The sequence below is a fragment of the Triturus cristatus genome, chromosome 3_2 (assembly GCF_964204655.1).
Source record: "Triturus cristatus chromosome 3_2, aTriCri1.1, whole genome shotgun sequence".
NCBI lineage: Eukaryota > Metazoa > Chordata > Amphibia > Caudata > Salamandridae > Triturus > Triturus cristatus.
Window position 1 is genome coordinate 568,859,449 of NC_140584.1, and position 27,152 is coordinate 568,886,600.

Here is a 27,152-nt window from a genome sequence, read left to right on the forward strand (position 1 = left end):
AACATTTCGCGAGGATTCGTCGACCGGTGCCAAAGTTATTCCAAATAGAATGTTGCGGTTTTCCTATGGAAACAGGGTCCTAACTATAACTACCTACTGGCGACCGCCAGTAGGTAATATATATATATATATATATATATATATATATATATATATATATATATATATATATTCACTCATAAAACCATAGGTTTCACACATGTTATAGTTAGCTGGACATTTCACTCGTAGAAAACCAATGAAATTCCCCCGTTATAGTTAGTGCAGGCAACTATAACTCACGCGACCGCAATCCTCTGCTGATGACGTCAGATATTACATCACTGTATTTAGACACTTATTTACCCATGTCTTCTTCCATTAATCTTTAGCTATACATATATTACAAATATTGATTTTTCATAAAGACACATATGTCATCAGTGATGTAATATCTGATGTCATCAGCAGAGGATTGCGGTCGCGTGAGTTATAGTTGCCTGCAGTAACTATAACGGGGGAATTTCATTGGTTTTTTACGAGTGAAATGTCCAGCTAACTATAACATGTGTGAAACCTATGGTTTTATAAGTGAATTTGCAAGGTTTTTTAAATGCTAATTCGTAACTATAACGTGTGTGAAACCTATGTTTTTTTCAGTGAATTTGTACGGTTTTTTAAATGCTAAGTTCTGTATTTATTTATTTATTTATTTTTCAGGTTTTTCCCCGTGCGCGCGCTGTGGGCGCTCGGTGCGCTTCGCGCATTGAGCACCCACGGTTCGCCGTGCGCGAACCTCGCGATATTTAAAAAAAAAAACAATTGGTTTTTTCGCCCTTGGGGGTACGTCTGTGGCCCCCTGACCAAGGCTAGGGGGTCAGGAACTGTCCACTCTGCCCCCTTTTCACGTTCTCCACCTTTTTTTTTAACCCCCTCAGCCTGCGAGAGACAAAATGGCGGCCGACACTGCCTGGTTTCGACCGATTCGAATGTTTACCGACATCTAACAACCAATCAGAATTGCGCTCGCGCACAGCAGGGTGCGCGCACGGTGCGCGCGTATAGATATTGATATGCTTTTAAATGCTATTTTCTCAGGAAATACTGAACAGATTTACACCAGACCTGCAAAAGGCACTTCCTTGACCTTATGGCATGGGGAAAACGTGTTTTGGGACCCCCCCTTTTTCTCGGCCCCCGCTTGACCCCAAGACTTTCAGGGTAGGAGCTGAACGGAGCGCCCCATTAGTTTTGAAAATGTCGCGAATATTCGTCAACCGGCGCCAAAGTTATTCAAAATAGAATTTTGAGATTTCCTATGGAAACTATGTTGTAACTATATCTACTGGCGACCGCCAGTAGATAATAAATATACATACATACATGAATCTTTGTGGCAAGATGCTTTTCAATTGTTGCATAGAATAAATATTATTTTTTATTTTGTCCAAATGAAACGATTTATACCAAGGAGGTGTTGTAGTTCATTTTTCCCTTGGGGGAAGTGAATTATGAAAGTCCTGTTTTGGGATTTTAGCAGGACAGTACTTTTCCTGGATCCTTATGCAGATGATATGAGTTTTATCATGCATTGACTCTTTTTCTCCTTCCAGGTTAGACTGCCGCCATTTTTCTGCGGTTAGCGGTGTAGTCGCTCTGGGCACCTGGAAGGATTTCCGGGCAACCTAAGATAAATAATGGGAACCTGGACGCGCAGCTGACGCGTGCAGAGGGTGCGCCACCGGCGCGCCAAAGACCAGCCCGTCTGCGCCCATCCGCGCTTGGACAGCACCAGGCGCAAGAATCCCTGCTCAAAGGATTTAATACGGGAGAGATGAGCTTCTATTAATTCAGAAAAAGGGTAAGCTACCCCATTGTAGTCCTCTCTCTCTTTCCCGAGCCCAATTGTAATAAATGTTAAAAACTGCAGATTCGATCTCAGAGCCCTTTAGAGAGGAACAGGGTCCTAGGAAAGCTAGAGAAGCCCCAATAAGAAAAGTGGAAAGGCAAGAGTCAAGGATGGAGGACTTATGTGTGCTTCTTAATACAAGATCTTTTATAAAAAAAACAATTATGAGTTTGCTGATTTTATGAAGCAATACAGTCCAGATATAGTGTTTCTTATGGAAACTTGGGCTGACAATTCCTCAGACCCTGACCTGAATATTGCAATTCCCATTGGATACAACATCGAGCGCCTGGGCAGAATAGGCATGATAGGGGGTGGGGTTGCGATTGTGTTTCTCAATTTAATAAATGCACATTTTCTGCCAATACTCCATCTGGATTGTGAGGCGCTTGGTTTCTCCTTAAAACTGGATAATAAAGCTACCTTCCAGGGCCTATTGATTTATTGCCTGCCAGGCCCAAAGGCTGATTTTATTTATGGAATACAGGATTTTATGGCATTTAATGGATTTTAACTTTCATTTAGAGCTACAGAATAATTCAAACACTTAACAGTTTAGTTGATACTTCTAAGAGTTTTAACTTAAATCAGATGATAAAAGTCAACTCTCCTTGTCAACTATACTCTGGACGGAATATTCACTTATTATAATGAGTTTAAAATTGAGAAGGTCCTGCCAGTAGTATGGTCGGATCATAAGGCTCTTTTCTTTACTCTTGGCTTCTCTTGTGATAATGTTACAGATAGCAACAAACTTAGAAGCATAAACTACAGGCCATGGAAAAAGCTGAATATGAAGAATTGAGGGAGATATTCTCCAATACCTATCCAGTCTTTTGTGGGAATCCAAATAATGCAGCAGTGACATATACCTAGTGGCTAAACTCAGCTGCACAAAAAGTGGTGCCAGAAAAGACAGTGAAAAGAAATTGAAAGGACCCGTCTGCTCCCTGGTACTCATTGGAGCTTAAGGCCTTCCAAGGGAAATGCCGAATGCAAGAGCGTCGATGGAGAAAATAATATTGTATGATCAAGAGAGCGAAATATCAAAAACTACTGAGGCAATACAAGGGCCTAATAAAAACTGCTAAAATACAAAAAAGTTCAGAAAGCCTAAGCACGGCAAAAAACTTAAGGTTGAGAACCTTTTTAAACTATTAATTCCCTGTCTAAACCGAACACTGGGTGCTCTGGTAGTCCGGATGAGGCATTTTGTAATAAGCTAGCAATCTTTTTCCAGTCTAAAGTCAACTCAATCCATCAAGATATTTCACTTTCTCTTAACCCATCCGGCGTTGACGATTTTTCAATGCACATGAAGGAGTCTGACCTGCAAGATATTGTTACCCCTTCAGAATCTCCTCAATTTAATGGTTTCTCCTCTTTCACTAAGGAGAAAGGTTATTAAATCCGGGGCACCATCAGATCCTTGTCCACCACTGGTTCTCAAACAAATTGCTAAGGTGGTTGCTGGCCCGCTTATGGAAGTATTTAATGAGATACTGAGCTACGGACATTTTCCAGATATATGGAGGAGGGCCTCCATTTTGCCACTGATAAAGATTCCTTCCATGGACCCAGTGAAGAAGGAGAGTTATAGGCCTATATCCTGTTTACTTTTCCCAGCTAAAAATCTTGAGAAAGCATTAAATGAGGATCTCCTAGCGTTTCTGAAAGCTAACTCTTTGCTCGACCCTTCACTGTATGGTTTTAGAGCAAACCACTGTTTGGGGTCGGCCCTGCTGGCAGCCTCAGAGGAAGTTAGAATGGTAGTTGATAAGGGTGGAAAAGCGGCACTGATCTTATTATATCTTTCTGCCGCTTTTGACTCGGTCCACCATTCACTCCTCATAAAACGTTTCCATCAGCTTGGGTTTAGAAACTCGGCTTTGAATTTGCTAAGTTCATTCTTGAGCAATAGGCAGCATCGAGTGGAGAGGGAGGAAGCAAGGTCAACATCCTTCTCCTTACCCTGTGGTGTTCCTCAGGGGTTCTCCCTCAGTCCCACACTTTATAATGTGTATGTTAGCCCCCTTATCATGCTCATTCAAAGTCAGGGATTAGCTGTGTTCTCCTATGCTGATGATACACAGATAGTGGTTTTAATCTCATCGGATGTGGATAAAGAGGCTAGAAATTTCAACAACTGCATGACCCAAGTGGCATTGTGGATGCAGAATAATTGTTTGAAATTGAATACGGACAAAACGGAGTAGCTACATTTTGGAAAGGAAACCTCTTTCTGGAACGACTCATGGTGGCCACTAAGCCTAGGCACATTACCCACTCCTGTCCAGAAGGTTTGAAATCTAGGAGTCATATTTGACACTGAACTATACTTTTCGAAGCAGATGAATTATATTACCTCTTCTGGTTTTTTGGTGTTGAAGATTCCCAAAAAAAATCTTACCATTTATCCCCAGGACCTTCAGAAGACAGTTATATCAGCTCTTGATTTCTCTAAGCTTGATTACTGTAATGCCTTGTATCTGGATGCTCAGAAGTGTCTTAGACAGAAACTGCAGGCTTTGCAAAATGCAGCGGTAAGAGTACTTCCTAAATTCAGCCCTGTGTCTAAATCACTACAAAATCTTTACTGCCTCTTTGATTATCTTCAAAGCCATGTGCTTGGTTCACAAGGCCCTTTATCTGACTGGTCCAAAGTACCTACAAGAGCATTTTTTCTTGGTATTTGTAAAGTAGAAACCTTAGATCCAGCGCTTTGCGCTTTGTTAACACTTCCAGATTTAACAAAGCTAGATGGGGGGTAGGGCTGTCTCCATATGTGCAGGTAAATGGTGGAACCTACTTCCTCTTTCGCTACGAGGGCAAGCCTCCCTGATACAATTTAGGAAGCAGTTGAAAACGTGGTTGTTTACAAAAGTAGTAGAATGGCTGCCGTAGGTACCAGGTTCGCTCCTACCAACTTTACAGTGTTTTATTTTCCGCCTCTCCTTCTCTTCTCTTGCTCTCTCCTTTAGCACTACTACACCCCCGGTATGTGCGCAGTTTGAGATTAATTTCATTCATTCATTCATTTTTGGTTATCGAGTTTCTTACTCTTTTAGGGGACAGGGGTTAATGGTTGGCATCCGACAGATAGTTCTTCAGGGGTTTTAAACCCTTTTTTCTTCTAGGGCTGATTCTTTTGGTTCTGTACGTTTTTTTTATTGATGTGTTCTATGACTGTGATCTTGGATTTTGTTAAGAGTCTAACTCTTGAGTCTAACTCTTGTTCTGCTATTCCTACATACTTTTAGCCAGTTTTTAGTTTTGACCGGCTAGTTCTTTATGAGATCTTTTGTAGGGTTAGTTCACAGACCCTCCTCCAGTGGGTTACAGCTATAGTATTTAATTCAAAATTAAGGAATGTGTGGATAGATGTCTCTATCAGATGTAAAAGTTACTTGCCCTCTGTAACGCTATGTCTGGTAGAGACACAGTCTAGCCACAGATTCCTTAACGCCCTGCCCATCCTTCCCGCTCTGTGAATTGCCTTTGGTGTAAGGGTTATACCCTTTCAGTGCTGGGTTTATTTACCAGTTATCACTATCTTAATCTATATTGGGACTAAATGAATCGCTTGGCCTGGCCACCAAGCTTTTAGTTAGAGGTTGCAATAACATCCATTCCCAAATGTGTGTAGTTGGTAGTGTGGGGCTGTGTTTTCTCTTTTCCTCTAGATGACACACCAGCGAGTAGTATTAATTTTCTTGTTCTTTCTATGAAAGTCTTCTTGGTATCATCAAACCTTTACATCGGTACTGGCAATATATCACATAATGGTGTGATTTCTCACACAACCTGGTGTTGTAGTTGTAGGTTCTGTTTGGCTATTGCCATGCCATTTATTACCATTGTGGAATGGTTAATAGAGTGCATAGTTTTTTCCTTCATATGGTGGTTATTCAACAGGGCGTAGAGTTTCATGTAGCCATGTGTTGTTTATTGCCGTTTTTCTTTAAGATCCATGATGTTTCTTCTTTATTAATGTTCAAAGATTTTTGCCACACTGTTTCCACAACCAGTTTCTGTAGTGGCTCAGTGTTCTGGCGTGGAAAGTTTCACCAAATAAACTGAAGTCTGCGCTCCAGACGGGACTTATATGGCTCCACTGATGTCATATCCGGCGACAACATCATTGTAGAGCCGTACGACGCCGTCCCCTGTGCGCGAATGTACTGCTGAAAAATTTCCGGATCCAGACTGGCGCCTGGGGAGAATTCAAAGTTAGACTGTCTCTACCAGATATAGCGTTACCAAAGGTAAGTAACTTTTACATCAAAGCAAGTGAATGGAAACAAGAAAATGTGATAAACACTTGCAGATGGGCCCTAATGAACAGGTGTCAAGCTGTTCTTGTGAGAAGAATCTGAGAGAACATTGGGAAACTGATACAAACCTATCCAGCAAGAGATGACTCTACAGCTTTCTAAAATATTCATTTTGATATGTCAGTTTCAGAAGGAGGCTACGCTTTACTAGAATGGTTTAACAAAAATGTGCAGTGTATAACATGGAATAACAAAACAAGAACTCATTTAAAATGTGTGTAAGAGCGCAAAGATACTAGTTCCTTCATAATCTTCAAACTGGCAGAGAAAATAAATAGCAACCGATTAATAGAAAGTAATCGCTCCTATTAAGGCACATGTGAGGGTTTCCATTTTCATAGAATACATGTAAGCAGTAAGGCAGATATGTAAGTTAACGTACTTTCTCATGCCCACCTTTGTCACACGAGAGGCGAAATCTCAAACAACTCTCTAGAATATAAAGAAAGCATCTTAGTTTTAAATTCTTCATCATCTTCAGATGTACTTAACTGATAAGCAGGGGCAATGCCTTTTACTACAAGAAAGTTGGATGATGCACATAGTCAATTTGATCAGCACATATAAAGGTATTATGACCAGAATAACTTCAGTCACTTTTCAAAGATCTTCATTACACAGTTCTAGATCAAATGCAGCTCAAATGGGTAGCAAAGTCATTTTGAATCTCTTGTAATTTTTTCGCATTATTCTTAGTATGGTTTATCTGCTCTTGTATGCAAAGGAAGTGTTGGGGAGGTGAGTGCAACACTCAGAAGAGCCTATTATCTCACAAATCTCCACCCCTTCTTTGGCTACTAGGTGGTCATCTGCGTCCATTCTGTTCTATAGGAGCTTAGTTCTAGGCATTTAACTGATCTGTAGTTAAACGTAGGGAAATGGCAGTGGTGTTAGCTACATTTTATTTGTGCATTAAGTCTAATCGGGAAATAGAATGGAGATGAATCGTGTTTCATAAATCTTGTGGCATCCCACTGCCAATCGAAAAGGTGAACAGCGTGTACGATAGAACTGGCAGGTGAAACAGGAGTGACAGTGATTATGGGCCATAGAAGGAAAAACTGTGCATACCAGTGGATTGCAATGACTGGTATTATGCCATCACTCTAACAATGGAAGCTCCATTAGACAAATGTGCAATGTTGGGAAGTAGACATTTCGATGTGACCACATGCCTTGGTCTCTCTCACCACACTCGGTCAGGAAACTTTATGCACTTCTGCTGGATTCAATACAGTTTCTCACACTGAGGCTCATTCCTGTAACAGAAACATATCTTCAAGAGGAGGTCTGGGAAACAAATCAGTCTGTACAACATAAATAACAGCATCAGCTGTGCATAACAAGGCAGCTTTTCTGGTGGTTGACAAAACAAACACTGATTTCTGAGTTCATTGTGGGGTTCCCTGCTTATGCTAAGCCCTTCACTTTGCACTGTCATAAAATTAATTGATTTGCCCTTGGCATACTGGTTTAGGATCATGGGATTCAGAAATCCACACTTTTTTTTATTTGTACAAATGCATATTTGCCCCCTTTAGACCCATGTAAGGACTCCGCTGCGCCTTTTCTGACATAATATTGCAAAGGCTACACCTTAGTGATGTGAACCAGGATCCATTGTTTTAGTACCCACCCAGACCTAAGAAAGTTTTTACATGGAAGATGGTCCCTGGGTGGGGCAACCTGTTAAGTGGATTCAATTGCTTGGTTAACAGGTGGTGTTAGGTCGCTGAGATTTTATGTCCATGGTTTCGTACTCTGGGAAGGCAAAACTGTAGTTTCCCCTATAAAGCCCTTGTGCCCCTTCTTAGCCAATTCAGTGGGGGGACAGAGAGAATCCTCCTTGCAGTGATATAAAGTAACAGATGCCAGAAGTAAATCCTGTACATACTGCACAACAGGGAAACCTTAGGTAGAGATGAGTGTCCAAATCTTTTGTTAGGAACAAACTGTTTGTCTTCATGCATAGGGATGGTAAAGATGGCAGAACCTAGGTTCACCGTGGTAAATCATTTGGGAGTATTAAAGAAACAAGCATCTGCAATGCAATAGGTCTTGCATTTACCTGTGGCATTGTAAATGACAATGCCTTTTATTTATATTTTGGATTTTAAAACATAAATAAAAGTCAATGACATGCTGAATAATATACTAAACATTAAGATATACTTTAGTCTGCGCTGTCAACCAAGATCTTATAAAAGCAAAAATATTTTTGGATATCATAAAGCACACATTGACATGGTAGGCCTTGGCGCTGAAGGGAACTAACTGTGCACAGATGTGTTTCTGTGGAAAGGGCATAATGTCTTCACTCACAGTTAAGTTAGCCAATGGCTCTTTGCCCCTTGCAGTACATTGTGTTGGGCGGAAGAAAAAACGTGACTGGCACAACAAACCAATGACTGAAGAGTGTTGGGTGAAAGCATTAAAGCGGTAATTTTAGTAAAATCCAATGGTCATGGCTAACGTCAGATTTGAAAATTGAATCCCCACACAGGTAGGTCACGGTATGCACACATTTGTCTGGAGTCGATAGCAGGTAATGACGTTCAAGTTATCAAAGCCATGTTTGGCTCAGAGCACGCGGACTGCTGGTTACACACAACTTCCTGTAGTTTTCCTGTAGTTGTGTGTTCACTTAACTTTAGTGGCTGCTGAATGTCTCAAACGACGCTGATTCGTAGACGAGTGCTCCTCAGGCGGCTGAACGCAGCAAATGGCTGCTACACGTTTAGAGCCATGTGCTGGGCATGAATGTAGCTGCTAGAACAGAACACAAGCATTGAAAATGCAATATGTCTCGCCTTTAATTAAGTTAAAGCCATTTGCTTTGCTAATGGTATTGTATAGCAAAGCAAATGGCTTTAACTTAATCAAAGGTGAGGCCAATTGCATTTTTTAATGCTTGTTTTCTGCAGGCATCAACAACTATTTGGCTCCTTGTCCCTCCTTCAATTACATGAGAAATACTCCTCAAAAACCCCTCAACTAAGTCACCATAGGCAGAATACCCCCCTCCACCCCCCCCCCCCCCACCCCCAAGTTCTTGATCACCTTTCAGTGCCGAGAACCTTCCTGAGGGCATGCCCTCAAAGGTGTCATTATGCTAGGACAAGTGGGGTTCTGACTTTTTTCAAGGAGGAGCAAGGGGCCAAAGGTTTGAATACTTGAAAAGGCCCCCAGGAAAACAAACAACCACTAGACTAGTGGAATGATGCACACCATTTGAATCCAGAAGAGATTCACACTGCAGAATACGGATCCTGAAAGAGAAGGGTGACTAGAGTGATATCTCACAGAAAATAGCTAAAAGCGTGTCATCGGGGAGGAGAGCTGGGCTAGAAGCCTTATCTGATAGAGACTACTAGCCGCAGATTCCTTCACGTAGAATTATCCCCAGGCGTGAGACTGTGAGACTGGATCCGGAAACTTTTTGCCACAGCATCCCTGCGTGCCAGGGGGCAGGGCGACACCATGCGACTCTGCCCAGGCGTCGACCGCGCATGTGACGTCAGCGAGGTCACATAAGCCCCACCTCGGCGCGCCCACGTCAGTTTTTTCCTTTTCCACGTGCAACGCGGACCCGGTCTTGCTACGGGCCTGTTTCGGGCCCTTTTTTCTTCATCATTGTCCTTCTCTTGGTGGAACAGTGTGTTAATGCCTTTGGGCTTCAAAGCTTGCACGTTGTGTGGGTGTCTTATGTCGGCGACGGCCCTCATCGCATTTGTATGTGGTGTTTGGGGGAGGATCACGGCATTGTGAGGCGTGCCAACAGTTGAAGCCGAAGTCGCGGCGGCAGCGCCTAATGAAACTGCTCTCGGTGTGTCTCTCCAGGTCGACCTCCTCCCCTCGATCAGCCTCTGCAGACGGCTTCAGATACGGCCGTGGTCGTTGTCATCGCCCTTCCCTGATGTCGCGAGAGCATCGCTCACTGGTGGGTAAGTGTCGCAGTTTGTCCCCGGGAGCCGGGTTTCTGCCTGCCGGGGCCTGGACTTTCCGCGGGTGATGCGGCCCCGCGTGTCCTCCTACCCACCTTTTCCCAGTGATGGAGCGTCGAGAGTCCAGATGGAGACATACGCGGCGGCTTTGCAGGCCTCGCTGGCGTCTCCTCCTCCTCTTTTCCCTTCTGGGGCGTCAGCGGTTCCCTTGCCTTGCACGTGGCCTTCCGCGGCGCCGTCGGTGGCTCTGGCGCCGACTGGGTCAGATCGAGGCTTGGAGGATGTGGTGCTGTTGGGGTGCGGCTCCTCTGGGGTCCCTCCTTCACACCACGCCGTCTCTGCCTCGCCGCAAACTCCCACGGGAGTCCCTGTGGTGTCGCGTGAGGTCACCGGGACTCGGGTCGCATCCCCGAGCCCCTCTCGGTCCCTTGACAAGGTGTCTAAGGCCGAGGTGACGCCGCTACGGCGCCGGCAGCTGCTGAACCTGGTGACGCCACAGGGGTCGTTGGACTCTCCTCGTCCCACTCCGGGTCGAGGCTGGGCGCGAATCCCTCGCTCTCCTCCGGGACTTTCTCTTCCCTCCACGCAGGCAGCTGCCTCGTCGGAGGTTGGGTCGGCCCTGGCGGCGCCGCATGGCTCGCCGGACCACCTCTGTCGTATAATGGGCCGAGGCTGGCAGAGGGCTTCGTGTCTCTCCCCTGGTCCTTCTCGTCCCTTCACGCAGGCGGCTGCCTCGGCGGAGGTCGAGTCGGCGCCATTCCAATGCCGTCCACTGCGACTCCCGCCCCGCTCCGGTCCCCGGCGCAGTGTGACTTCGAGGAGCCCTATCCAATGTCTCCTTCGGCGCAGGCTGGCATTACCGCTCTGCCTCAGGCGGCGGTCTCTACTGCTCCTGACAGGCGTCGAGTTGCGGATTCGCCTTCGGATGCTCCCTCTTCTCCAGAGGCTGCCTGCATATTAGTGTCGTCCTCCCCGGAGACTGGCCGCCGAGTGGTGTCTTTTTCACCTGCATTGTTGAAGGGTGGCTCCCCGTCGTTTCTGAGGCCGCGGTGTTCTCCGGAGGAGCGGCAGGTCCCCTGATCCTCGGCTCCTCCTACCTTCCAGGTCTGGCCCCTGCCTGTTCCGCTTGGCTTGGGGGACTGCCGCCTTAGTCTGCAGCTGTCGCCCACGGAGGAGCTGCTTTCTCCGCCGCGGGCCCTACAGAGGTGGGTGCAGCCTTTGCTCACGCGGTGTCCACGGCTGTGGATATTCTGCTCATGAGTGACCCGATTGCTCATTTTCCGAAGGCTCATCCCTTGGAGGTTCTCCACCAGGGCTCTGGTGGGAGGGAGATCTTGCTTCCCTTTCAGGGTTCACTCCTTTCGTCCCTGACGGGGGATTGGGGGCATCCTGCCTCAGGGGATCCGGTGCCTCAGCACCTTCTACACCGGCACCTTCCGGCGCCGCATGACCCAGCGTGTCTTTCCCTCCACCCCTCTGCCGCCAGTCCTCTTTTGCGGACTGCCTTTCCCTCCTGCCGCTGTTGACTCCGCCCTCCTTGGAGGCCCGCTGGCTGGACTCTTGGGGGCGCAACATGTTTGCCTCGACCAGCGCGGCCCTGCGGGCCCTGAACACCTTGTGTGTCCTGGCTAAGGCCTCCTCTTGTCTGTGGGACTCGGTTGAGTCTTTGGGGTCCGCAGCTTCTCAGGAGACTGTTCAGGTGGATGGCGTCATGCGTTGGATGGCTGGGAGCTAGCGTCGTTTATCCTTCACTCCGCTCTGGACATGGCTTCCTTAGTCGCTCTCCGTCGCCATGCTTGACTTCGCAACGGCGTCTTCCCCGAAAATATTCGGGAGCGGCTCATTAATCTCCTGTTTGATGGTAGCCTGTTGTTCCATGCCCCAGCTGACTCCGCCATCCACAGGTCCCTGGCGGGGGTCCGTCCTCCTCCCCCTTATACTCCTCCTCCTCAGTGATTAAGGAGTTGAGCTGGTTCTGATCCTTCTTGGGAAGGTCGCTCTTGCGGTGGAGTGTGTTTTCTGGCCATTGGGTCCTCTTTGTGGGGACTTTGGCAATGTTGGCTGCTGGACAGCCCTTGTTCGCTGTGTGTGTGTTTTTTGCTAGAACTGTTACTCAGACTTGGCCCAGAGATTAGGCCTTCTGTTTCTCTTTGGGCTGATTGTCAGGCCTTTCGCGGGGTGTTTTCCCTGTGGCTCTTTTGTTTTTCCTCTGTTGCGGAAGTTCTTCCAAAGTGGGTTCCCATGTCTTGGGACTTAAAGTACCCTAAGTGGAGTAGTGGTAGCTGTTATACAGCTTGCGCTTTGCTGGGGAGTTCTGGTGGCCCTTTGGTGTCTGTTCTCTGTGGCGTTTCTGTATGTTGCTTTGCTTCTTGAGGGCGTGTGTGTGGCCCCTCGTGGGGGTGTGTCCGGCCCTTTCCTCTTCTCCCTGCTTGGGATAATTCTGTGCCCTCCCTTGTCAAGTGTTGCCCACTCGGTCTTTCTGGGGCCCTGGGCTGTTTTTTCTGTTCTGGCGAATTGTCTGTTAGCGCCGCTCTGGTTGACCTGTTGCCTTCCACCTGGTGTGGCTTAGACTTCTTTTCCCTTGTTCCCTTGGGCCCTTCGGGCTCTCCACCTGGCTTTGGAGGGAAGCTTATTGCCTTGAAGGGGTGTGGGGTACTTCGGCTTCTCTTGCCTGGCCCCTGGTTCCTCTATCTTGAGTGTGCAGCCCCCCCCCTTTTTTCTTCTTCCCCCATCCCTCTGGGGTCGGTGCTGTTCTGCTTGTGGGGGACTCCTCCTGCCTGGGAGGGGCCGGGTTATTGCCCGGTCCACAGGTATGGTCCCCTGTGTGACCCTCTTTCCTGTTATGGCTGGGGGGTCCTTTCGCAGACCCTCCTTCCCCGTGGGTATTGCTAGGGTATCTATTCTACGAGAAGGAATCTGCGGCTAGTAGTCTCTATCAGATGTACGAATTACTTACCTTCGGTAACGGTGTATCTGGTAGAGACGATTCTAGCCGTAGATTCCTTCACGGCTCGCCCTTCCACCCCGTTCTGCGAGGACCCGTTGGTTGGTCTCGGCACTCGCCTCCTGGTGTGGGGGTCTGTGTCTCTTGTGAGGGCATTCCTTTGCTCTTAGTGGGTTGCTCTGTCTTGTTGCTGTTCCTTCCTCCCCTTGGTTCTCTGGAAGATGGGGTTATGGTGCTCCTGTGCCCCGCTACTCGGGCTGCTCCAGGCTTGGGGGGTGGTTTACCTTCAATCTCTGCCCTCCCTCCCTTCCTCTTGCTGCTGGGGGTCCCTGCCCCTCTGCCTAGGAGTCACCTGGCCATGCCCTGCCCTTTTTCCTTGGAGGATGGTTGCCCTCTGTGCCGGGGTGGCTTGGATGGTTGTTGTCCTGTCTTTTTCTGGGGCTGGCTCCCCTTCCCTATTTCCGGGTGGGGGTTGTAGGCCTGCTACAGGTGTCCTGCCTTTACATATGTTCCCTGTCTCCGAGGGAGGGGGGAAGGCGGTTTACATGCTGACAGGGTGGCTGCTCGGGGCTCTGCTCTGTTCTTTATTACGCCCCTGCCTTTGGAGGCTGCAGTGTTGCACCACTCCTTATGGTGTCGCTTGTCTCCATTCTTTGTTTCTACTCTTTCTCACACTGTTCCCCTGCTCTCACAGTTTGCCTGGTGGCTCCGCGTTGCGGAAAAGTTCTCTGAAGAAAACTGACGTGGGCGTGCCGGGGTGGGGCTTATGTGACCTCGATGACGTCACGTGCGTGGACGACGCCTGGGCAGAGTCGCGTGGTGTCGCCCTGCCCCCTGGCACGCAGGGATGCTGTGGCAAAAAGTTTCCAGATCCAGTCTCACGCCTGGGGGTAAGTCTACGTGAAGGAATCTGCGGCTAGAATCGTCTCTACCAGATACACCATTACCAAAGGTAAGTAACTCGTACGTTATGACACAGAGGGTCACAGGACTGACCGGTGTTGTGTCAGTGCACGGACGGCCTTTATGAAGACTGGAAGGAGAAGAGAATATGCAGCAGAGGCAGGAGGAAAAGATTTAAGGAACCTTGGATGGTTAGACACGACAACTCACACTGAAATCCTACAATTTGGGTGGTAAATCCGATGGAAGCATTAGAACCTGATGAGGTGGTACTGGCTGCTACCACCCAAGAGAGGGATGCCACAGGACAGATTTTAAAAGGGATGGAAAGATACTGTGCAGGCAACTTAAAATGAAACACAGAAAAAGGTTAACCCCTTGTCTGCACAGGTCCAGAGCCAGACACTTCTCCAAAGTATGCACAGAACACTGCACAGGTCCTGAGCCAGACACTTCTCCAAAGTATGCACAGAACACTGCACAAGTCCTGAGCCAGACACTTATCCAAAGTGTGCACAGAACACTGCACAGGTCCTGAGCCAGACACTTCTCCATTCTTGGGGGCTAAGTATGTGTTTGTTTAAGACCCGCCCTCAATTCAGAAGCTAATTGTCTGAATGGAGATGAAGAGGTTGGTGTCCTCTTTTGGCCAGCGGGGGATTTAAGCTCTGCGTTTTTTTTGTTTTGTTTAAAGCCTCGACCTAGTCATGAAGTAGGGGAGGGTGGGGAGATGGGACTGACTGTCAGCTCAATTACCATCTCCCAGTATGACAGGAAATAAAGGGTTTAAGTTACAACGACATACTCTTATGGATTTATGGTGTTACAAGTGCATTATAATACACCAAGTGCGTGAAAAGGAATGATAAAATAATGTGACAGCATAATCGCGAGTTACACCGAACGCGCGGTGCGTCGAAGCAACAACTTTCCATAAACAAGCTTTTGCAATGCTATCGGTCTCGCCTTTGGGACCTTATATGTATTTAGCTATTCAGCACATTAGCCTGGGTGCTGAAACATCTACTGTTCTTTAACATGGAGGGAAAGTAAGCACCAAACTGCTTGACACACCAGGTATGGGAACACATGGAGAGAAATAGTGTCTTTCAGCAGAAAATGGTATAGTCCAAAGCTCTGTTTTAATATAAAATCAGGGCCTTCGGTGGTCATATCACTGAAAATGGAAGATTTAAAAAAAAGTATTGTCCACGGGTACTCGTGGAAGACAATTTCTATGGACTGGAATCTAGAGAATGCTAAAATGATTCTGGTATTTTACTGACCTCTGCTGGTCGTTTTCTATCAAAGTTAAATAGAGAGGCAGTTGCCAGAAAAAGAAAAAAAAGAAAGTCTCTCAGCAGAAAGCAATTCTGGTATTTTACTGACCTCTGCTAGTCGTTTTCTATCAAGACAGTTAAATAGAGGCAGTTGAACGAAAAAAAAGTCCCCAAGCGGAAGCAGATAAGTCCTAGGGCTGATCTCCAGGGCCCACATAGTACATACATATACAAGTATATAATAAGTATATACTAAAGTATATGCAAGAGGTCTCGAATGCTCGACCTAAAAAATAGATTGCCCACCTCAGGTTAACGGAGCCTCAGCTCGTATTGCTGCTAACGAAGCTGTCATTATGGACGCCAGGTTTGAATTTTTTACAGGGTTGCCTCTTGCACGGTTCTCAAACTCTTCAACGGGCTTGGCGAAGCTGCGCTTTGAAGCTCTGCAGGGGCATGTTTCTCCCTCCCACACCATGGGGTTGTTGCGGACCCTATGCTCCTTCAGAGAAATTGTAGACATCGACATTCCCCACAGAAACCCACAAGGACCAGCAAGTAACCAACTGGACCAAAGTGAGAGAAAAAGTCTGTCTGAGAGAGTAAGGCAAGAGGAACCTGCTCCGACACTCTTTGGGCACACCCTGTACTGGTCAGCACTGTATACAAGGGTTCAGATGTGTTTCACTCTTAAGTTACATACACACACAAATACACTACCAGCACAAACAAGCAACCAAGGATTACGTCTGCCTGGAGAACTGGAAAGGAGTGAACGTACAAGCCAAGGTGAAAAACTCTAGAGAAGGGTTTTTAGTGGTCAGGGAAATTTACTAGGCGCTCTGCTTAATAGACGCACAAGTCTGAAGGGATACAAAGTCAGTATGGTGCAACTAGGAGAGGGGATAAGCCCTATAACCCCCCAAATCAGTGTGAGTAACAACCTCACAGTACAACATGAAACAATGTCCTAGGCACACATAATAGGTTAAACAGTATGTAAAATAAATGCAAGCACTACAGTATAATAGCCATCAAAGGAGAGAAATATCTTCGGATATGTTGAGCAATGTTCAGTCCTTAAATTTTTCTTAAAAGCCAATGACCAGAAAACCAGCCAACACGTGTTTCGTCGCGTGTGGAAAGTTGTTCCGTGACTTCCATAACCCGGAACACAGTGATCCGTCGTGAGGGTTCCTTGGCATACTCGCCCCAAGATCACCCGCGTCCTTGGAATTATCCGCTCCGCAAGCAGAAACTCCCTTACGGCGCCCCGCAACACAGGCTACTTTTACCCTGTTCGTCCACATTGACTATTACATATTGATGACCTAATTACCATAGGCAACGGATCGAGAATTGATCCATTACGTGCCGGATGTTCATTTTTACCGCACGTCTAATAACTTTAAAACAACCCGAGTCAACTTAATTGCTCTATGCCCTGCCGGCTTGGAATTATCACCGGCTGAGCTACGATCAAGGCATTCAACTTCTATATACAGCCCTGAGGAAGTCGTGGAACAATTTTCCACATGCGACGAAACACTTGTCAGCTGGTTTTCTGGTGATTTTGCTTTTAAGAAATATTAAAGGACTGTCCATCTTGGATGCCCCTCCCTGATGCCCGTCAAACCTGCCCCTTCCACAGCGTGCTCGTGGCCCCTCCCTGCTCCCCTGCTATCTACCATCCTCTGGTGAGGCTGCGGCCTGCAGCTGGAGTCTCCGGTGTCACTATACCTAGTCCCCCACCGGCGGCAATCACCCTCCTCGCTCTTTTAGGGCGTAACGTCACAGCCTCGCACAAGATTGCGACCAGCTCTGCTTTCCGCTACAGAGAAACAGCTGCCAGAGCCCGCACGGAGAAGAGAAAAGCGTGCAAACTGAAATGGAGAAAAAAGCATGCTGGTAAAACGGAAAAAAGTCATCAAGACAATCCAGCCTGGGCGGCTTGAACACATTGTTCACGCCAAATACCTAAGCATAGATTGACGAGCTGTCGGAGCAAAGCCTATGTCCCACTGTAGCAGCAGCAGCTGCCGCCGGCCCTGCGCGCTGCAGCTCACTCCTGCAGCAATACTCCATGGGAGTTAACTTTTGAAAAAAGGTGGGACATACACCCATCATTAGACATTTGCAGGCAATGGTTTTTAAAGGACACACACAATAGCCAATCCAAAAGCGTGGAAGGAGTCAGACCCCACAAAGCACATACAGCAGATCGCCTGACCTAAAAATGGTGTTGGGGTTAGGGGCATACAGTGAAGCTAGGGATAACCACATTATAAATGGTGTGTAGATCTTGCACAAATCTGTACCTACTTACTGCCTGTGATGCCCACTGGCATGTAGGGCAGCAGTGAAGGACCTCTCCTTCTGGCTGTCTTGGGCATGTTTTCTGTGCTGTGCCCCAGTTGTGGTTCAAGGCCTTCATTTGGTTTCAACAGTTCGCCTTCAGGTGTTCTTGGACTGCCTTCAGGTTCCCAGTGTGCTCTAACTCTGTCCCTTGAGTGGCTTATTTGTTATTACAGTTTCTTATGGGTAATGTTCATACCATAAATTTGGGATTCATGTTTATATTTATGGGTTTCCTCATACCATTCTAAAACAAGCATTGACAAAGCCCGTATATGTAAGTATATTTTCAATATTTTAGTAAAACCAAAAGGGTTTGGCTAACGACAGACCCGAAGAGTGCCCAATGTTCAATGTCTGTCTTGTTTTAAGGATCTTATAACTTTTAGATCCTAATCTCCCCATATCAAAGATAACGTGTTCAGAATAGGACTTCCTCCCATCCTCGTTAGTGAGTCCAACCCACTGTTCCATATACTTGCACATGACTTTACTGTACTGATATACATGGTGCGGGCAGAAGTCCCTTTCGGTAGGGGCTAGCTAAGAGTAGATTTCTTGATCCCCACTACACAGTTCGCCCGGAGGAACTTGTGAAGGAGCCAGTGAGGCTGGTTTGAAGGTCCTCTTTCCCTCCCACATTCACCCTTCAAGGGTCTGCGCTTTGCGTGCTGGGTATTTCTAGTGGTCGCTTGCTCTAAACCATGGATTTGCACACACTTAGTCTTTGTTTCTGGCATCCTCTCAACCCGACATGCCTATTATTCCGTCATATGCCTCCCAATCGACATGTTTTTGTGAGCTGTGAACTCATTACAAACAGTGCAGGGCAATACATGCAATGCAAGCAAAATACTGTAGCTGCAGTTTTGCTTGCCTAAAATTAGTTCATTGTTCCTAAGCTGTCCGGCTGAATCATGCGCTCCAGAGATTGGCCAGGCTCCACCCTATTGTGTGGAGACTGATCCGGTGCTTACCTGGTCACGTGGCAACGATGATTGCCAATACAAAAGGCTCCAGGTTCTGTAAAAGAAAACGCAACACTTGATGGCTCATAGAAGTTAAACATGTTTAATGCAAAAATAGCCAGCAAGTGTTGAAATTAAACAGACCAGAAATTCTTCCTTGATCATTTGTGGCATGTACATTTTGGTGCTACAGTTATATACTTTCAATATAAGTGAATGGTTCATGTGGTAAAGAAAACCTACGGATAGGCAGGTGGCAAGCTCTTTTCCTGATAGGAATACGAGGAATACTTCGCTACATATATAGCAAGAATTAGCTGTACAGCTTTCTAAAAATCCTTTCTTCGATGTGCCAAGTTCAGAAGCAGGTTACACTTTGGTAGAATGTTTCAGCAGAAAAGTGCAGTGTACAAAACAGAATAACGAAACAAGAACACTTATAAAAGTGTGTGTGTGTGAAGTGATACTAAGGCTTTTGTGGTCTTCAGACATACAAAAACGAAATAGCATTTGCATTTTCATGAAATACGTGTAAGCATTAAGGAACAAGGATGCAAGTGAAATTAAGATTCCATCTACATCATCAGACAGAGCTGGCTCAATTCCTAGCTAGCTGACAGTGCCTCGCCAATACCCCTAAACCAACCAGGCTAACAGATGATTCCAGCAACTGCGAACATTACCCTCTGATCCCTAAGGTAATTCTGAAAAAAGAGCTTATCACTTTTCTTGTTTACTCATGCATGCCCTTGGCAAAACACAGGAAAAATACGAAGTACATTTTCAATACATTTATTGAAACAATCTTAATCTTGCATAGAAGGAATAAGCTGCGATTATTAGGCTGATACAACAAAGCAAAGTAACCATCATTATGAATATTGTGAAAAGAATGAACAGTCCAACGATGGCAGTTAGATTTCCATATATCCCTACCTCGTTCTACCCCTATTCTGAGAGCATAACAGGTGTACCCTCTTCCCGATTTCTTAGGATAGCCTGAGACCCCATACCTGGATGACTCTGTCTAGAGTTGGATTAGCAATCTGTGGGAGTGCGGGCTGGATAAACAGATGAGGAGGCTGTATGTAGTGTGTCAGTCGGAGGCTTTTATTCACAGATTCAGATATAGAATTAGAGAGGATTGGTGATTCCTCGGTGTCCTTGGGTTTTGTGTCTCTTTCAGGCGGAACGTCGTCTTCGGTAGTTCCATCGTCTGTCTGGTCTTCTCCTCGGTACGGGTGTCTCCCACGGAGGCTCATGGGAGTAAGTAAGAGAAAAAGGAACCATCAGTTCTCTTGTTGTCTAGTATGCCCGTATACTATGTCATTCCCATCACCACACCCGGTTGGTGATTAAATGCGGTTCTATGGCAGACCAGGGTCACTCGTGAGGGTAGGGGAATTATGTGTCTAAGGAAAAGGGTGGGAAATGTGCACTACGGGTACCGTATATCACACTACAGGGCGGTGAGTGGGGCAGTGGCAGTGTCCCTTAACTGCTTGGCACTACGCAGGCTGCGGGCAATTTCTTGTAATATTTTTAAACTTTGCTGGCATTAAGGTTCTTTTTTAATTAGTGCATACATTTCGTTGGAGGGGGACTGTTGAGGGCATTTTTCAGTCTTACCTTCCCCGGAAGCCTGGGCTCAGTCTTCACTCCTTCCCGCCTCGGTCCGACTCGGTAACTAGTACCATTGCGCGGAGGGCGGGGAAGGGAGAGCCAGGCACTTCAACTTTGACCGGTTAGCGGTCTAGTTGCGGGGAGCTTGCAGGAATAAAGGGCGCAGGGCTCGTGGCCGCGGTGCGGTGAGCGGGGCAGTGGCAGTGTCCCTTAACTGCTCGGCGGGACGCAGGGTGCGGGCAATTTCTTTTAATATTTTTAAACTTTGCTGGCATTAAGGTTCTTTTTTAATTAGTGCATACATTTCCTTGGAGGGGGAGTGTTGGGGGCATTTTTCAGTCTTACCTTCCCCGGAAGCCTGGGCTCAGTGTTCACTCCTTCCCGCCTCGGTCCGACTCGGTAAGCAGTACCATTGCTCGGAGGGCGGGGAAGGGAGAGCCAGGCACCTCCGCTTTGACCGGTTAGCGGTCTAGTTGCGGGGAGCTTGCAGGAATAAAAGCCACATGCCTCAGCGGCCGCGCCAAAGGCAAGCCCGTCTGCGCCCATCCGCGGCCGGTCGGGGCCCGGGGCCAGAACGCCTGGTGGTTTTGGAGTAGGGCTACAGTACAGCTCCCAAGAACTGCATGCTCTCTGCCCCGCAATGGCGGACTTGTGGAGGCACAGCATTGAAGGAGGAAGTAAGAGCTGGGACTGCAGGCACTGCAGGTTTACGTCTAGCGCTGGAAGGGAGGCGAAGGAGGCGTGCTCACTTTTGAATTGCTGCCTTCTGAATTGTAGATCACTTAGGAAGCACAGAATGGAGATTCATGACCAGCTTTTAGATGGTCAGGTAGATGTGATGTTACTCTCTGAGACTTGGCTGGATGAGGATTCTGCGTTAGAGATCCTAGAGGCACTACCCATCGGTTACGCAATCACCATGACTGATAGGAGCTCCGGCAGAGGGGGTGGGGTGACGATTATATTTAAGCACACCATCCAATGCTCCCTAGAGCCGATTGCTATTGCAGATAGCGAGGCTGGTCTCTACTATCAGGGTGGCCATGAATTACATATTGAAAGGGCTTCTGGTTTACAGACCTCATGGACCCCCCACCCGCTTCTCCCCATGCCCGATAGAATGTCTCACTCAACTAGCACTGCGATATTAAAAACCGTTAGTGCTTGGCGACTTTAATATGCATTTTGATGATGCAAAGAATATGGGGGCGGGGGAGTTATGTCAGGAAATGGCGACCTTACAACGTATGCTAAAATCTGATTCCCTCACCCATCAACTGAGCCATTTGCTCGACCCCATTTTTGCTAACTGGGAGGCCATAGTGGTGAACCTACCTCTCCTGGTTCCTTTTGCGATGATGTTGCCGGGGTTAAAGGCACAGGAGAAATCCAAGAGGGAAATAGCATGCCAGAACTGGGCTGGCTTTTCTCAAGATAAGTTTAACAGCTCTCTCTCGCAGGGTGGGTTGCCGGGGGGCTTAGATGTCGAAAGCGCATGCAAAAATTTGGATGGCCGCATTTTGGAGGCACTGGACAGCACCGCTCTCTGGTCACAAAAAATGCTGGGAAGAGTACAAAAATCTGCTCCCTGGTATAACACCGCCTTGAGAACTGCTAAAGCAGACTGTAAACGCCTAGAAAGATGGTGGATGAAAGATTTCTCAGACCAGATTAGGAGGGAATATAAAGCCACTCTGAAGAGCTATCATGGGCTCATTAGAAGGGCATAGGCAGCCTACTACCAGGAGAGAATTGGGGCGGCGGAAAACTTGGCAGGAGTCGTGCAATCGTGTGGCGGATTTCTTTGCAGATAAGGTATAGAAAATTTACTCCACCTTCCCGTACTCTGCTCGAGTAGGCCATGAGACCGCGGGGGAAGCAGGGAACGTTCTAAAGATAGAATGCATTGATAGATTTACCGTTCCCCCTTCAGAGCTGTTAACTAAAATCTGTATTAGTGTCAAGTCGGGCTCTCCAAGAGATCCTGCTTCCCCTAAAGTGCTGGGAGGGAGCATCGCAACTCTTGAGCCATGTATTAGACACCTCTTGGAGTTATCTTTTAGGACAGGAATAGTGCCAGCTAGATGGAAGGAAGCAGTGGTCCTTCCGCTACCCAAGAAGCTGCACATCAGCCCAGATCAACTGGAGAATCTGCTTCCAATCTCCTTACTTCGCAAAGGTTGCGGAGAAAGTGGTACACACGCAACTTACTGGGCATATTGAGAAATAGAATCTCCTGCATCCCACTCAGTCGGGTTTTCGAGCCCCCCACTCGACGGAATCAGCCCTGCTACTCGCCATTGAAACCATTAGGAAATATGTGGACGAGGGACAGACGGCGGCCTTAATGCTGCTGGATTTAAGAGCCGCCTTTGACACTGTTGCCCATCATACCTTGTTGCAGTGTCTGAGGAAAGGAGGTGTTTCTGGCAGTGCATTGGGCTGGATGAAATCCTTCTTGTCTGAGCACAGTTTTCAGGTGAGGCAGGGTTCTCATTATTCCAAAGTCATCAAACTGAAACAAGGGGTGCCGCAGGGATCGACCCTGAGCCCGACCCTGTTCAATCTCTGTCACGCCGTTAGCGGAGATTGCAGACGGGTTTGGGATCAGGGTTGTGCCCTATGCCGATGACACTCAACTGGTGGTTTCCCTGACACAAGCACAGGATACAGCAGCCTCCAACTTCGTGGCATGCATGCAAGATCTTGCATCATGGATGGCTAATAATTGCCTGAAGTTGAATGGCAATAAGACCGAGGTGCTTGTGGTGGGAAAGGACCCGTCGGTGTGGTCATCGGCATGGTGGCCCCAGAGTCTGGGACCCACGCCCTGCGCTCAGGCTAAGAACCTGGGGGTTTGGTTGGATACTAAGCTCTCCTTTGAGTACCATACCAGGCGGGTAGCAGGGGCCTGTTTCGGAGTCTTGAGGGGCTTTCGGAAAACTCTGGACATGCTGCCTACTGCAGCCAGGAAGACCATGGTGCATGACCTGGTGACATCGCGCCTTGATTATAGCAATATACTGTATCTGGGTACCACGGCTAAATGCATGCATAGACTCCAAGTCATACAGAACGCAGCTGCTCGGCTGGTTCTTATGCTTCCGAGGAGGGCGTTGGTTTCCCTCCACTGGCTGCCGATTAGGGAGAGTCCTGTTCAAGGCACTGTGCGTATGCCACCGTATCATTCAGGGGACGGGCCCATCCAACCTGTTTGATTTACTTATTCTCTACTCCCCAACACGCCAACTAAGATCATGGGGGATGGGCCAGGTGTGTGTCCCTGCCATTAAGAGAGCTAGGATGGGCGGTCGCTCCTTCCACTTTTTGGCGGCACAGCAATGGAACAAGCTCCCCATGAGCCTCCGGTTGGAGGGCTCGAAGGGTACCTTCCGGAAAAATCTGAAAACGTAATTTTTAGCCCCTGGATAGACACGCCTGGGTAGAATAGGGTGTAGTTCCGAGGCAGTTTTTTTGCACCGCAGCGCGGGGACACACTGGCCGAGTGTAACCAGGCGCTTTACAAATGTGCTTATTATTATTTACATATCAAGCCTAGAATCAACAATTGAAGTCAATTTCACTTGGGATAGTGAATTAGATAAAACACAATCGTGCCCGCACTTTTGCTCTCAGCCTTTCCTCCCCCCTCCCTATTCACCCCTCTCCCACCTCCCCTGCCCTGGGTCACTCACCGGCTCTGCTGCAACTCTCCTGAGTTGCGGCTGCTCTCCAGCCTCCTCCTGTGGGGACCACCAGTCTTCACACCACCTCTCATCGTCTTCTTCATTCTCCTCCTCATTTTCTCTTGTTTCCTCGTCTTCTCTCGATTCTTCGTCCTTCTGCTTCACCGTCTCTTCGTTCGACCACTTCCTGCTCTCTCCAGCGTCTTCGCGCCCGCCTTGAGTTGATTGGCTCATTTTCTCCTCAGCCACGAAACCACTTCCGGGGTTACTCCCTCCTCCTTCCTCTGTGACGTCCCGAGGAATCAGATCCTGTATGGGCAGAATACGGAGGGGTGTGTTTATCCTCCTGAAGGGCGTCATGCGTGAAGTAGGAGTCCGGGTCTTTGCTCCTACAGGTAAGCGTTCTCCGTTATGATCTATGGGCCAGGTACGGGACCCGCTCGGCACCCCCTCACAATCCCTCTCTGCAGGATCAGCATTGGCAGAGCTGCATGTCGAACACATTTGTTCCAGGACCATTATGGCTGGAGTGTCCTCCCTGACCCACTAAGGGACAGTGCCCAGTTTATATAATATAACCACTGTGGTAGAGGTACAGCTCTGATGCAATGATGTTTCTAGAGGTTAGAAGCTGTCTCAGAGTGAGCAACACATGTACTAAGATATCTCATTCAGCAAACGGTCGTAACACCGCGGTCTCAGCCACGTGTGTTCAGACATCGTAAGCTTAACCACACTTGCCTTAGCCAAGCATATGCCTTAACCACACATATGCGTGGTTAAGGCATATGGGCGGCCTAGTTAAGTGGGGTTTTGGGGGGTAGTTTGTATGGGTTGGATGTTGGGGTGGTTCTCAGTGTTGGGGGGTCGAGAGTTTTAGTGCTCAGGGCAGGGTATAGTAAAGGGGCAGCTTTCAGGCCGAGATGGCAGTTGACCTGGGGTGGGGGAGGGTGCGGGGAGGCTTTAGGAGGTGGGGGCTGGATTTAGGGTTCTGGGAGGGGAGCTTGGGTCAAGAGTAGTTTTTTGGGGCTAGGGGGCCATGTTTTAAGGATCCGGTTAGAGGGTCGGGGTAGTTTATAGGGGTGAGGTGGGTAGATTAGACTGCAGGAGGGCTAAATTTGTAGGGCTCGGGACAGAGGGGCAGGAGTGTGATCTTTACCACGCATGTCCCTCTACCAATCATGTCTTTACCACGAAATTGCGTTGTAAAGACATGCATGGTAAAGGCATGCAAGGTAAATACCTGGTCATGGTTAAGACCGCCTGTTTCAGGCATGCATTGTTGAGGCATGCGTTGTTTTATCACACAACCATCTCATTCTATGTTCCTAGCCTTGAATGAAGTATACTGATTGTGTCGCAGGAAAGGCTGTCTAAACACAAGCAGCATGTACAGCGTTACTCAGAATCATATTGCAGAAATAAAATATGTAAAAGGTAACAGTATTACGACAAAGCCTGCTAAAATGTAAAACTAAGAGGAGAACCAAAGTGGGTCTACGAGTGCTTCACCACACCCTTCCTTTGGCCGTGAAAAGACTGCTCTACAGAAAAACTAGTCTAAAATAAAGCTTATAATGACTAAAAAATACTTGCACAACCCAAGCAAACTAGAAGGAGACACCTGTGGTGTTGGGGACAAATCCTCCTCACCATAATTATGAAGCATCTAATTTTGTCTGTAGGTTGTTCAGTCTTGAATATTTAGAAGGACACCCCAGTATTTTTATTGCCTCTCTGAATACCATTACTTACAATGGCGAACCAAATGAATATTCCTGCGACTGGCAGACCTGCTGCTACAGCACATTTAACATTACATGGGTTACAAAATGGGGCTGGAGATGTTACCTTAAGTGTTAATACACAAACATTTCACTATTGTGATGAAGCTCCCATACCAGGTCAATACAAACCCTTGATCAGTGCCATTAAGATGGCGGAGAGGACGTAGTACGTCTCGGCTCCTCTGCCACCGAGAGATTACTCGGAGTAAGTAGGCAATCTAGCCCAAATGTACCGAGGGCCGGCATAGCGCTGAATAAAGAAAACCCGTAGCTCCCCCCGGCTCAACTTGGGGGGAGAATTAATATCAGGAGACGGTGCCATGTGGAAGGACCTGGCGGTGATGACATTGAAGCTGGCTGAGGGACCGGCACTGACGAGCACTGGGATACGGCAGCCCGGCGCAGGGCAGTGCCTGTCAGCACAGCATTGGCCCCCAGCGGCAAAACTTTCCTGGCGGGGGATTCCGTAGACCGGTGCTTGCTTCCAGGTGAGCTGCAGGGGAGACACAGAAATGGCGGGACAGAGCTGCGCGTCGCTAACGCGGGGTGAAGCAATCAAAGGACAGGCATCGGCCAGCCCATGCACCGAGAGGGAACGGAGGAGTGCCGCCCCCTCCCCCTCGCTAAGCGAACACTCACCGGGACACTGTCACGCAGTCTGCCTGATCCCTAAATGGCAGCCGGCGTAGCCTAATTGAGAGACACGCGAGTTACCGAAGCGGGGGTAGGGGCACTGCAACAGCAACGGGAGCAGCCCTCATCAAACTTTTTCCAGGAGTCCAGCAGGACTCCCCCCGCGCCCATCAGAGACTCACCGGGGATCAACTACACGGCCTGCCTGACCCTAAAATGGCGGCCGGATATTTCTTATTAAGCAGCCTTAACCACGAGAGCTACAGAGGCGGAGGACAGGGTTGTAGCGGTAGCAACAGGGGAGGGGGCTGTCTGCAGGCTATTCACAGGAGACCAGCAAGCACCCCTCGCGCCAGGTCGAGATTCTCAGGGAAGCTACCACGTGGCCTGCCTGGCCTCAAAATGGCAGAAACCTAAACTAGCTGCTTTTCTAGTAAGCCACAGGTGCTGGGGAAAGGGTGAAGCAGCAGTGACGGGGGCAGCTTTCTTCACGCACAACCAAGGAGATTAATAGGTATGCTAACCCGGCCCGAACACAACACCCAAGTGAGTAATACTAATAATACTAGTGCTCGGCAGTCAAGATGGCGCCATACATATGTTAAGACCACACTTTACATACGGCAGTCTTTCCTACAGCATTCAATGCATTATGTTAGTGGGATCCAATGAAGCTAACCCAGCGTCCCATCAAACTCCGGTGTCCTAAATGCCCTGTAGCTGCACCTGAATCGTAGTCATTGGCCGCGGCTAGGCACCGTCCCGCTACATACAAAACACCCCTCTGAGCAAGACGTTTCCACTACT

General features: G+C 47.9%; 1 protein-coding gene across 3 annotated transcripts in view; it reads left to right on the forward strand.

Moving 5' to 3' along the window:
- The window catches only part of ICE2 (interactor of little elongation complex ELL subunit 2), an 825,537-nt gene that overhangs the window by 254,882 nt on the left and 543,503 nt on the right, over positions 1-27,152 (forward strand). The gene's annotated exons all lie outside the window — the stretch shown is intronic.